The sequence below is a fragment of the Epinephelus moara genome, chromosome 22 (assembly GCF_006386435.1).
Source record: "Epinephelus moara isolate mb chromosome 22, YSFRI_EMoa_1.0, whole genome shotgun sequence".
Lineage (NCBI taxonomy): Eukaryota > Metazoa > Chordata > Actinopteri > Perciformes > Serranidae > Epinephelus > Epinephelus moara.
The window spans coordinates 31,370,866-31,383,310 of record NC_065527.1 but is presented as its reverse complement, the minus strand read 5'-3'; the positions used below and the strand labels follow the sequence as shown (position 1 = coordinate 31,383,310).

At 37.1% G+C, this 12,445-nt stretch overlaps 2 protein-coding genes across 2 annotated transcripts in view; one reads left to right on the top strand and one right to left on the bottom strand.

Moving 5' to 3' along the window:
* The window catches only part of LOC126383971 (collagen alpha-1(XIV) chain-like), an 849,933-nt gene that overhangs the window by 340,257 nt on the left and 497,231 nt on the right, over nt 1–12,445 (top strand). The window lies entirely within an intron of this gene.
* Nucleotides 5,634–12,445, bottom strand: part of LOC126383945 (zinc fingers and homeoboxes protein 1-like) — a 29,129-nt gene continuing 22,317 nt past the window's right edge. Inside the window, exon 8 of the mRNA XM_050034711.1 lies at nt 5,634–9,935. The gene's annotated coding sequence lies outside the window, so the exon portion shown is untranslated. The remainder of the gene's footprint in view (nt 9,936–12,445) is intronic.

Sequence of the window (12,445 nt, the reverse complement as noted above, 5' to 3'; positions counted from 1 at the left end):
TTGGGAAGGTGGGTGGGTGGGAGGGTGATTTCGGGGTGACTGGTTCGTGATGTGTTGCTTGTTTCCATGTTTGTTTATGGGTTGAAAAATGTAACACTCCAGAAAAATGTCAGACTTCTGTTCTGCAATGAGTATCTGTAATGTCTGTTACTTGCTTTGAAGTCCGTTTAATAAATATACTTAAAAAAAAAAAAAGTTTTTCCAAACTTGGCATGATGAGAATCAGTGCAGTGTACTTACAGAGTGAGACACACAAAATTGACCAGAAAACCCACCAACAAACAGCAGATAGTTACCATAAAAGTCATGTTTTATATTAAAATAAACATTTTGATCCCAAACAGTCCCTATCCCTAAACAACTGATGTTGGTTCACATTTATTCTTCAGTTTTGGTTACCATAAAATAAGTCTTAAGTTTCCTTCCGAGCGGCATTACAAAAGTTAAAAAATCTTTAATTTGTCACTTTCTGACGCAGCATCCACGAACCTGTGAAAATTCCTATACTTTTGGGTTTTTGATCTACATTTTAAACTGAAATCCACCTTTCTGATAAAATCTTTAAATGTGATGGGCAGCACAAACTGATATTCATATTGTCCATTGTGACTGAGAGGAAGCAGATAACTTAGAGACTTGGAGAGATAGATCAGAACGATTAGTCATTGATCAGGAAATTCGTCTATTGTGATAATTGATCATTTAAGTTGTTTTTCAAAATTTTCCATTTCCAGCTTCTTAATTGTGAAGACTCTCGGCTTTTCTTTGTTCCGCACAATAGTTTATGAAATATATCTTGACTGTTCTTTGACTCTAAAACATGAAATTTGGCGACACCCTAAACTTTGAATAGTTAAAATGTTTTTCTGTATTTATTAGCGATTTTCAACCAGTGGGCCCTGGTCCACTTGTGAGCATCACAGCACGGTACAGTGGAGCGTAGAGATACTGCAAATTGGTTAGATTCAATTAAAAATGTATTGTTTTGGTAATTTACAAAGCCAGTTATTTATATATCTAAATGTGCTCAATAATGTGATAATAAATCACTGTGTCAATCACAACACATCATCAGGGAGAGCAGGGTCTCCCACACATTCATTTTGTTGTAGCGGCACATGATTTAAACATCTGCCACCACGTTTAGAATTTCTATTTTTGGAACCTTTCATTAGGCGCACTGTTGGAACACATATAGCGTTCGGTTATTTATTGCTCCACATTCTCTCAGCGCAGAGCAAATACAGACAGAGCAGCAGAACCGCAGGTGCAGTGAAAGTGAGACTTAACCATTCTTTAAGAACCATTCGATCTTAAAGTTTGCTTTCGCTTACGAACAGCTGCTCCCCTCATCTGTCAGCCTGATCTGATCAGCTCTGATCTGATCGACTGACCAATTATCCACTCACGATTCTAAACTCCTCGAACGGCTGCTGAGGAAAAAAAAAGTTCCGCCTGCGCTGCATTCACAGCCTCCTATTTTAGAGAGGGGACAGACTGATATACAAGGACGAACAGGCAAAAAAAAGAAAAGCAGCTCCACCCCAACGCAAATATTCTGTATGAAACACTGTAGAAACATATCTGTTTTGCCACTGTTAGCTCAAAGCAGATGGGTTTTTGAAATGGAAAAAGTGATGTGGGATAAAACCCTGCGCCAGTTCAAGTTCTAGTGTGTGTGGTGTGGAAATATGACCCTGAATGCATTAAATTTGCTTTCTAATGGCAGGCAGTGATGCTGTGTGTTGACTGTGGTGAAATCCTGTCAGATGAGGCATTAACACCACCAAAGCTCCAGAGAAACTTAAACCAGTCAGGACGTGTTGGGAAGACAAAGGAATATTTCCTCAGAAAAAGGGACGGGCTTCAGGCACAACAGAAAGTCAACATTAACAGCTGACATATTACATATTAACAAACTGGTTTATTTTTTATCTGTTTTTTTTTTTGTCATGATCTGTTTTTTAATTGTATATTTGGGAAGGTGGTCCTCTGAAACTTTTTTAATACAATAAGAAGTGGGCCTTAAGTTACAAATGGTTGAGAACCCCTGATATTTTTAATGTTACAGTGTGGGAGATTTATATCAAACGTGGTCAAAGTTTCTAATGACGAGGTAAATGTATGTAAAAAGTAATCACTGAGCAAAATCCTCAAGCTGCAGACCGTTCTGAATACTGTTTTCAACTTTTTTTTTTTCTACTTTTGAGACGAGCTAACATTAGCTGGCGACTGATTTCTATAAAGGGACATTGTGTAGCGTTTTCAGTTGTTTACTGGCAGAAATCGATGTCTGCATTCATAAATATGTCATTATTGGTGTATCATTACCTCCACCAATAATCTGGCTTATTCTCGTGAAAGTAGAATTTCGGATTTGTTTGTACATTGTAAGTCGTTTGGGGGGTTCCATAATGTTCCGCCATCTTGAAAATACACCCGCCAGCAAGGGACATATAGCAGTACCAGGGAATAGCCCCGCCTTCGGTGTTTTCGCTGATAGCCAGGCCAGCGCTGCAAGACTGAGAAGCCGAAGCAGAGGAGCAGAGGCCCTTCGCTACTACCCCGGCTCTACTGCACCATAACAAAGTCCCACTCTTTGAGCATAATGCAGGATCATGCATATGCAGCATCACGGGAGAGGAATCCTCGTCGCCAAGGAAGCGCAAAAGGGAATCAAAAAGGCAACATGACTGGTGAATTCAAACAACGAGTGTCAACATTGGGGTAGCCTTTCCCAGGTGGAAAGAGCTGCTGAAGGAGAAAGGTCTTAAAAGGGAAGCTGTGATTGGCCTGCTGTCCTGCCTGTCATTTTTTCCCAACAGGCAGGCCAGGCTAATGCAATCACAGGCCAGCGCCGCTGTCAGCGGCACAGTGATGCGAGGAGAGGGATGAGGTGTGTGAGGCTGAGCCACTTGTCAGTTGTCAAAAGACAAGACGTGATTGGTTCGTTTCGATTTACACCCGCCCCAACAGTCCTATGTTGTAAACACAGCCAGCATGGTGAGGAGGGGGTTTGTCAACTCGCGTCACGTGTGTCTGTGTAGGAGCCTGAATGAATACTTCATGAAGGACTGGATGACATGTAGCTACATGCTAACATCAAGGAAACATGTAATCTCGGTCCCTAACGTAAATTTATCTCCAACTTCAGATCATATTCCTGCTGGAACATGCCCAGTTGTGTTTAGAAGCTTCATAAGTGATTTTTCATGGTAGAAAGTGGCGCTTTTCTCCATTAGTCAGTCCCCCAATTGCAGTAGAGTGGTGCAGGGATTTTTTGTTGGCCAACCAGGAAGTTAGCGTTGCCCTGGTTCTCTTGTCAAAAATCCTATGGATTTTTTTTTTTTTTTTGGATTCTTGCAGAAAATAAGCTCTGTGGCAAACGTTTATGATGCCTACATGTTTTGTTCAGTAGGGTAATGTTCTGAAATGGAATGGGTAGATATGAAGGAGTTCAGACAGGTATGAGGGGCTTCATTATGAAGGGCCTTAAAGGTGAGCAGAATCTTGAAATCAGTGCGATATTTAACATGAAGCCAGTGAAGTAGATGTTTGTGCCAAATTTGAAGAAAATCCCTCCAGCTGTTCTTGAAATATTGCATTCACAAGAATAAGATGGATGCAAGGTCATGCTGACCTTGACCTTTGACACTTTGACCACAAAAACTTAATCAGTTTATCACTGAGTCCAAGTAAATGTTTGTGCCAAATATTAAGGAATTCCTTCAAGGCATTCTTGAGCTACTGCGTTCAGAAGAATGGGACATATGGAGGCATTAAAACCCACTGATTTCAAGACAAGGTAACCTGGAGTGCAAAAATGCAAACTCGTTTCCTGGTTCTAGGACTCATAATTGCTACACTCTATGACCTTGCAGAGATGCCAAGATAGGAAGACCTGTAAACACTGACCAATCAGAGCAGAATGGGCTTTTTCAGGAGGGGGTGCTTAAAGAGACAGGCACTAAAATGAAACATTTCAGACAGAGGGTGAAGACAGGCACACACAGTATGAGTGTTTTTTAAATATTAAATGATGTAAACATGTATTTTGGGTTTCTAGCACCAGTACAGCCTGAAAAAATAAACCACATTCTGACTAAATGTTAGTCTGAGTCTGCTTACAACCAAATGTGTTTAATCTGAACAACTCAAATGAAATCTACATTTTCTTCTAAACAACATTAAGAAAACTCATTCCTCCTCTTTGGTTTGAGACTTTGGTGTTAAACATCAGAAACAGGATTTCCTGCTAACTGATTGGAATCAATTCATCTGATAAGATTCAGATAATTTGCACCATTTGAAGCTGATAAGTTGTTGATTAAAACTTGGTGCTTTTTAGTTGTTGGTGAAAATGTGTAGGATTAAATGAAGTCAGAGCAGAATCTCAACTGTTTGTTTTTTTCTGCTGTTTTCAGATCAAGTCAGAGACAGCCGGATCTACAAAAGCCTGCAGTCGATCTGAATGGATGGATGTGCATGTCATGTGACCTCTCCCCCTTCCACCTGACAGGAGCTGAACGCTGGCTGGACCCCATCAGGTGAATTAATTTACACAGAAGCATGTTGGATCTATAACCAAAAGTTCAAACTGAAGCTGAGTAATGTTTAAAATGTTATGAAAAATAAAATGATACTAATGCAGGAACAGTACTGGGTCTTGTACCAAAGCAAATACTGTTTTTGCTTCCCTATTTGAGGGGTGTAAACACATTTTTTAAAACCAGAATTACAGCCCTGTGGTTGTATGCCTCCGTGCTCCAGTCAAGTTTCTCTTACAGTTTATATCCATGTCTGTGAAAACATGAACGCTTCACACACAGAAGATCTATACAATCAGCACAGTTTCAAGATCAGTGTCACCAATTCAGTATCTGACTAAATGTCTCCCCTTCTCTTCCCGAGAACCTTTGACCTTTTGGATATAAATGTCATCACTTCATGATTTTATCCTATTAGCAATTTGAGTGAAGTCTTGTCATAATTAGCGTATGAGTTATTGAGTTATGGCCAACGACATGTTTTGTGAGGTCACACTGACCTTGACTTTTGACCACAAAATTCTAACCTGTTTATTCTTCAGTCCAAGGGGACCTTTGTGCCAAATTTAAAGAAATTTCCTGAAGGTGTTCTTAAAATATCATGTTCACGAATATGAGACAGATGCACAGTCACATTGACCTCGACTTTTTACCACAGAAATCCAGTTGGTTCATTCTTGAGTTCAAGTGAACATTTGTGCCAAATTTGAAGAAATTCCCTTGTGTTCTTGAAAACTAACTGAAACGGTATTGCGTACTTACAAAACTGTAAAATAAAAATATTCAGGAAATACATTTAGTATTAGTTTTTGTAAATTTGGTCAAATGTGTGTTGTGTTTGTATTGTAATAATTATTCTGAACTTCTTAAATCTTGCCACTGACAAATACCATAATATAAATTAAATAAAAAATAAAACTAATAAAACCAGCAAACCCAATCTGGAAACTAACAAACTAAAATGACTTGGGGGGGGAAAAAAAAAAATAAAATAAAAAATACAAAACTTAAATAGCTCTAGATATGTCCGATATATTCAAAACATTGCCCACACGTTAAAGTGAGTCTAAAAAACAAAAAAAGCAACTGAATCAATCTTTTTTTTTTCACTTTTTATTTTTTGCTTGCAGACAAAAAAAGATATCCATGAAAGTCCAGATATAATAAATAAATTAACTACTAAAAACTGTTGGCTATTAAAGCATGTCAAAGAATGGCAGAAAGGCGTAACTTACAGAGCTCATATAAGGATCAATAAAAAACCCAAACCACCGCTCCACCCACTGATTGTTCTTTGATGTTTGCATATCCTAACAGAGTCCTACACGGTTCAGTAAACACAGGAAGAGAGAGCAGAGAAAAGCAAAATAAAAGCTTATTTCTTTGTCTTTTTTTTTAACCCCACATATGAAAAGTTAAAAAGTTCCCGTGGAACCGAGCCAAGTGCTTGTGGTTTCTCATCCCTAAAATATCGTCTGTAATTCTTGTGGAAAACCTGAAAGATATTGTTTTACTAGTTAACCCGTATTTGAGCAAAGAAACGCACTAATAACTATGTCTTCTTTTTTTTTTTCTTTACAAAGTGATTCACTTACTTTGGTGGCGAGGACAAAAACAAAAAAAGTAACGCCATCTGAAAAGACATAATTATTATTGTGTACTCGTATTTTCATGCATACAGTATTGAATTCTCTAGAAAAAGAAAACTGTCGTAAAAGTGTAAATGTCACAATCTTACCGAGTTTGTAGCTTAACTGACTGAGGTAAAGTTGCCTGTTTCCTGAAGTAGAGCACACATGCCTTTTACTCTTTTTTTTTTTTTTTTTTTGGACAAGGACAAACAGTTTTTGGGTCCATCTCCCTTTCAAGTCGATCAATAAATCTGCTTGTTTAAAAAAAGACCCAAATAAGAAGTGATCTGGGAAAGTGTCTAAAAAATGAATGAAGTTCGGTTTGTAACAACCTCCAACATCTGTAAAAAAAAATCTTATCAAAGCTTTAATGCAGAGCTCAAAGGAAAAATCCACCTTCAAAACACATCATTTATCTAACTGCCTTTTTTTTTTTTTTTTTTTTTTTTACAAGAGAAGCTGAGGGAAAATGTATACATTATATGGTACTTCAACAATGTTAGTCATCAAAATGGGTAGAAAATAATAATTTCTTCAGAAAATAATCTTTGTTGGAAATGTAAAGGCAGGAAGGCACCTTTATCCATGCAATATGGGCCTGGCCCCTAGTTCTACCTTTCTGGAGAGAGACAATCAAAACAATGGAGGAGTGGCTATGTATTTGTTGTTTTTGAATGTACATGTATGTATTTGGGGGTTTTTTGTGTTGATGTTCTTCAAATAGAAAAAAACTAAATAAAAAACTTAAATTAAAAAAAAAAGTAATCTGATGCTAACGTGCTTATATATCTGAACTCACAACTGCCTGATTACATCAGTAAGCATTTACACTGGTATTTATATGTCAAGGACTACTCCAGGGGTGTCAAACATATGGCCCAGGGGCCAGAACCAGCCCGCCAAAGGGTCCAATCCGGCCCTCTAGATGACCTTACAGACCTAATGTTGATGCAAATGTAAAGGCTGAGAGGTTTCAGGAGCAATTTAAACAGTGAGTAGATACTTCATGTAAATACTGCCTCAGAGGCCTTTTCACCCTGACCAGAATACAGCTCTCTGAAATAATTATGAATGCTTACTGTGTTCATATTTAAAGATAATAAACATTGTGCAAAACATTGTCAACCAGCAGCTTCAGTACAAAAGAATCTGTATCAGACTTCTACCTTAAAGCAATATTGGTGGAACCCTGCTGCTGAGGCACTGACTAAACTTCAGACTTTAAGGCAGGGGATGACTTAACCTGTTTCTTCAATAGCTTCCACTGCAGTGGACAATTATGTAAAAATGTAATGCATGTGAGTAGTAGACTGACTGAATGTGGAAAAACTTTCTTTCTTTTTTGTTTGCTAAATGGATGACCCTTTTAGAATGACAAAAAAAAATCAAGGGGTTGACATTTATAGGTTCTTATGCAGTGGTTTCAGTAATCCAGCCCACTTGAGATCAAATTGAGCTGTGTGTGGCCCATGAACCAAAATGAGTTTGACACTACTCTCTGTGTCCAGTTAACTAGGTACACCCTGCTAAAACTAACATAATCTAATAAAACATTCTCAGGTACTTTGTTTTATATCATTATAAACTGATTTTTTTTTTTTTTTTTTGGGTTGTTGGTCAGACAAAACAAGACATTAGATATTTTTTAAAATATTGATTAATCTGCCCTTTACTGCCTCAACTAATTATTTTGTCAATATATATTATAAAATATTGAATAATCTACTCCCTCATTGCCTTGATTGATTATTTATCAGAAAATAGTAAAAAATCAGGACTTCCCAGAGCCAGAGTGACATCTTTACATAACATGGACCAACAGTAGGGGGAAAAAAAAGAAGAGAAATATTTACTGTGATCAAAACAAAAAAAGAAACAGAAAGCAGCAAATGTTCATTTTCAAGAAGCTGGAACACAAGAATGTTTTTGTTTTTTAATCTATTTGTGTTTGATAAATAACTTTAGTAGTAAAAAGCAATGCAGTCCATACAGCATTCAGTGCTGACATAAATCCCTCATGAAGGGTATAATGTTTAGTTTGCAGTGATTGAACTGCACGTTGCAGTTTGAGGCGCTTTAACAACAAACATGTCTTTAAGGCTAAAATAGTTAGTCAATTAAAATCAACCAGCAGAAAATCAATCAGCAATAGTTTTGATTGATTGATTGATTGATCTTTTGAGACACTTTTCAGGCAAACATCTGCTGTTAATGATTTTTTTTCTATTGTTTATTACTATAGGTTGAATCTCTAGGTTTTGGACTGCTGAGTGATTTGAATGTGTCACCTCGGGCTCTCCGGGATATTGTGATCAGCATTTTTCTGACATTCATTGGGCCAAATGAAAACAATTGGCAGATTAATAATAAAAAAGAAAATGACTGTGCTTTGCCTTGCATCACATTAACAACTGGGTTTTCTTTTTGTGAGAAAGGACAAAAGTCACATCTGGCAATATAGATATTTTATGTTTAAATTTCATAGTACTAGCTGTCTCGGAATTTCTACATAACACTAGTGTCCTGCAGGTGTTATAAATTACTAATAACTTAATCTAAGGATTTTTTATTATATAAATGTATGTTAAGAGTTTATATAAGCCAGTATATTGTCACTGGAATTTTAAATATTGATGCTAGCCTCAAAAAGCAAATTTCAGTCGAGCTCTAGTTGAAGTTTTCAGCATTTCTTGTGTATTCATGAAGGTAAATAAGTCTTAAGTTACTGACATGACTTTTATAGTTGCATTGTGGGATAATTCAGTCCACTATGTCGAGTATAATAACTCTGATTAGACATTATAAAATGCAACAATTCTTAAATGAGGAGTTTCAGGGTGGATTTTCCCTTTAAGGAGTTAGTGTCTGTTTTTTCCTCCATCCTTCAGTGAATTGTATGTTTGGAGGTAAATTCACAAACTGAATTGATGACATTGAAACTGAATGGACCCAAACACCTGCTAACATGGAAATTATCACCATATTCAAAAGAACTCATAACAGTATAATGGATTCAGTCCCCATTATATTTAGATGTCATTCAGATTTAAAAATAAAAAAAAATACAAAAAGTTAAAACGCAGACGTGGAATTCATTCCAGCACTGATTTCTTTTGATTTACAAAAAAACATGGCACTAATCTGAGTTGTCTAGTCACAGAAAAAAAGTATGGTTTTAAAAACCTTTTTTTTTTTAATTTCAGAACAGCAAAATGGTTTCACTGTGTGGGGAGAGGACATTCCCTTGAGAAAATGGTCCATTATTTTGAAAAAAAAAAAAAAAGTTACCTTATATTAATGAGAAAACCATGCGAGGTCTCACCTCTTACTTTAAAAACATTTTATTTTTTATTTTTTTTGTAAGAAAAATGACATAAAAGGCCAAAATAAAAGCCCTGTCATTCTCACCAAAATAAAAGTCTTGTTATTTGTACAGGAGCAGAACTGGAACTTACTCTCGTGGTGACGTTTGGTGAGTCGTCATGCACGTTCGATTGGTCCCCACAGTTCATTAGCAGAAACAAACTACATCCTGATGCTTTGTCCGTTACTTCAGCTCCATCGTCTCAGTGCTTCTCAGCTGCATCAGGACCCAAAGGCAAGGCACAATCCCGTCGTTTTAGTTAACATGTCATCCATCTGAGCTGTGACTCTGAGCTTCCTGCAGCCATCTTTGGGTCCCGACCCACCAACTGAGAAACACTGACACGTGTTGTCCTCCATGTCGTCTCCACGGTGGGGGGAAGCAACGTTGATGCTGCGGAATAAAAAAAGAAAAGGAAAAACATAAAATCAGATCAGGGCAGGAAGGTTTCTGACATGAAAGGTGCTGTACATAATGTAATATACATGAGTGATAATTTACATTTTAAAGATCAATCCCCGAAATATGTAAATCAAAAAATGCATTTGTTTACTTCAGATTCAGGTAACTAAATCCCTGACAATGACCTCAAATTTACCATGTTGACAGTACTGGACACTCCAAATACACTGACTGTATAGTTCAATGGTCATTATGTCATCAGTTTCTGATAGTGACTTAGTTGTTCTTTATCTCAGACATGTGTTAGGATGTTACATACCTTGACATGTTTCGGCGGAAACTTCCACCTTCCTCAGAAGTGTCACTTGGTGGTGGTTGTGACGCGTCTTTATCAGCTGATCAGGGGCGGTGGACGGACAGCAGGTGGCGTGATCGTCCTGTCAAAGCTGACAGGATGGTCACGCCTCCCTAATATCAGCTGATTGACAGATCAGCTGATAAAGACACGTCACAACCACCACCAAGTGACACTTCTGAGGAAGGCTGAAGTTTCCGCCGAAACATGTCAAGGTATGTAACATCCTAACACATGTCTGAGATAAAAGAACAACTAAAGTCATTAACTCTGACTGTATGCAACTGAATATCAAGTCCAAAACAATGTAAATTGATTAAAAGAATTTATTGCATCTACTTTATCTCTGCAGGGTTTTCTGAGTGTACCCCTCGACCCCCTTTAAAGGGAGGTGCCCTGGAGGGTGCTCATCACATGCCCAATCCGTGGCTCTACTGTGAACTCCCTCCAGAGGTCAGAGCTCCCCTTTCTTAAAGGGTGAGTCTTGTTTTTGTCATCTCATTCTTTTGGTCACTGTTGTTTCTTCTTCTTTAAAATCCAGAATACATTATGTCCAAATAAAAGTCAGTATGGTATGTCATGAGAAGTAAAAAACAAACAAAAATAATGACAATAATAATACTAATAATAATAAAATATCTTGCGATAAAATGTAAAATGTCAGAGTACAGAATATAACATTTTTTAAAAAGTCTTCACAGTATTTCAAAAAACTCAAAGATAAAAATCATTGTAAAATACGTCCAAAAAAGTCAAAGTATAATTCATAAAAAAAAACAAAAAAACATTCACCATAAAAAAAGTCATGATATTGCATGGCATAAAGTATTTTTCTTGTGAGCTGAGTTGTGGCTGGTTTTGAGGCTCATGTAACCACCATTTGTACTGTGGAGAGTTTTATTAGTAAACTGAAACTAAAAAATGAAAGGATGTTTTGCTGCCTCTTGCAGCAGCTGGAGTCGGAGAAAAAGTAACTTCATTCACTGAGCCGGGATTTTTGAGGTGGAACGTTTACTTGTAATGTTACTTAATGCATGAGTTGACAACGTGATTCCATCAACACACCGTGACAACTTTGACCATCACTTTAGTTGTTGTATGACATACACTTAATAGTTAGTGGATCTTCAAGCGTTTTATATGTATTAATTTTGAACGGGTTATGTGAACTGCATACATTCTAATCCTCACTCGCAGAAAAAAAAACATTGCAGAGCATCATTTCTGCAGGCTATGTAACACTAAAGCCCTGAGCTTGCCTTAGAGGGACTAATGCACAAACCCGCTATTTTTAAATATCCCATGGAGAGAGACTCTCAGTGCAGCCTGTTATATTTTGTTCTGAAAATGTCGGCGTGCAGCCTCATTCTGTGGACGATAAACAAGATGCAGACTTCCATCTGTGTCACCAGTAATGAGGAAGTACAGTGAGTGCTGGATGGAGCAGTGAGTGACAACAACCCCGCCCACATTTAAGGGTACTGTTTGTGGTGGAAACACTAGGGTCTAGGTACCATGTCTGAGGGGTTACTTTTGGTTTCAAAGGTACCATATAGAAAGTGTTTTGGTGGAAACGCGGCTAAAAAGTCATAGTATAGTATGTCTAAGTAAATTAAAAAGTCATGTTAAAATATCTCAAAATAAGTCATAGTATAGTTAAGTTACAAAACTTTAAAAAGTCACTATGTCATAAAATGTATTTTAAAAAGTAATAAATAAGTCATAGTATAAGTTATAACAGTAAACAAAAAAATTGTATATTATGTCCAAGAAGTCATGGTAAAGTACAGTCAGGTCCATAATTATTTGGACAATGATACAGTTGTCGTCATTTTGGCTCTGTACACCACCACAATGGGTTTTAAATGAAACAATGAATACCTGCTTAAAGTGCAGACTCTCAGCTTTCATTTAAGGCTTTTTTCAAAAATGTAGTATGAACCGTGTAGGAATTACAACCATTTCTTCACACAGTCCCCCAACTTTAAGGGCTCATAAGTATTTGGACAAACTANGTTTTAAATGAAACAATGAATACCTGCTTAAAGTGCAGACTCTCAGCTTTCATTTAAGGCTTTTTTCAAAAATGTAGTATGAACCGTGTAGGAATTACAACCATTTCTTCACACAGTCCCCCAACTTTAAG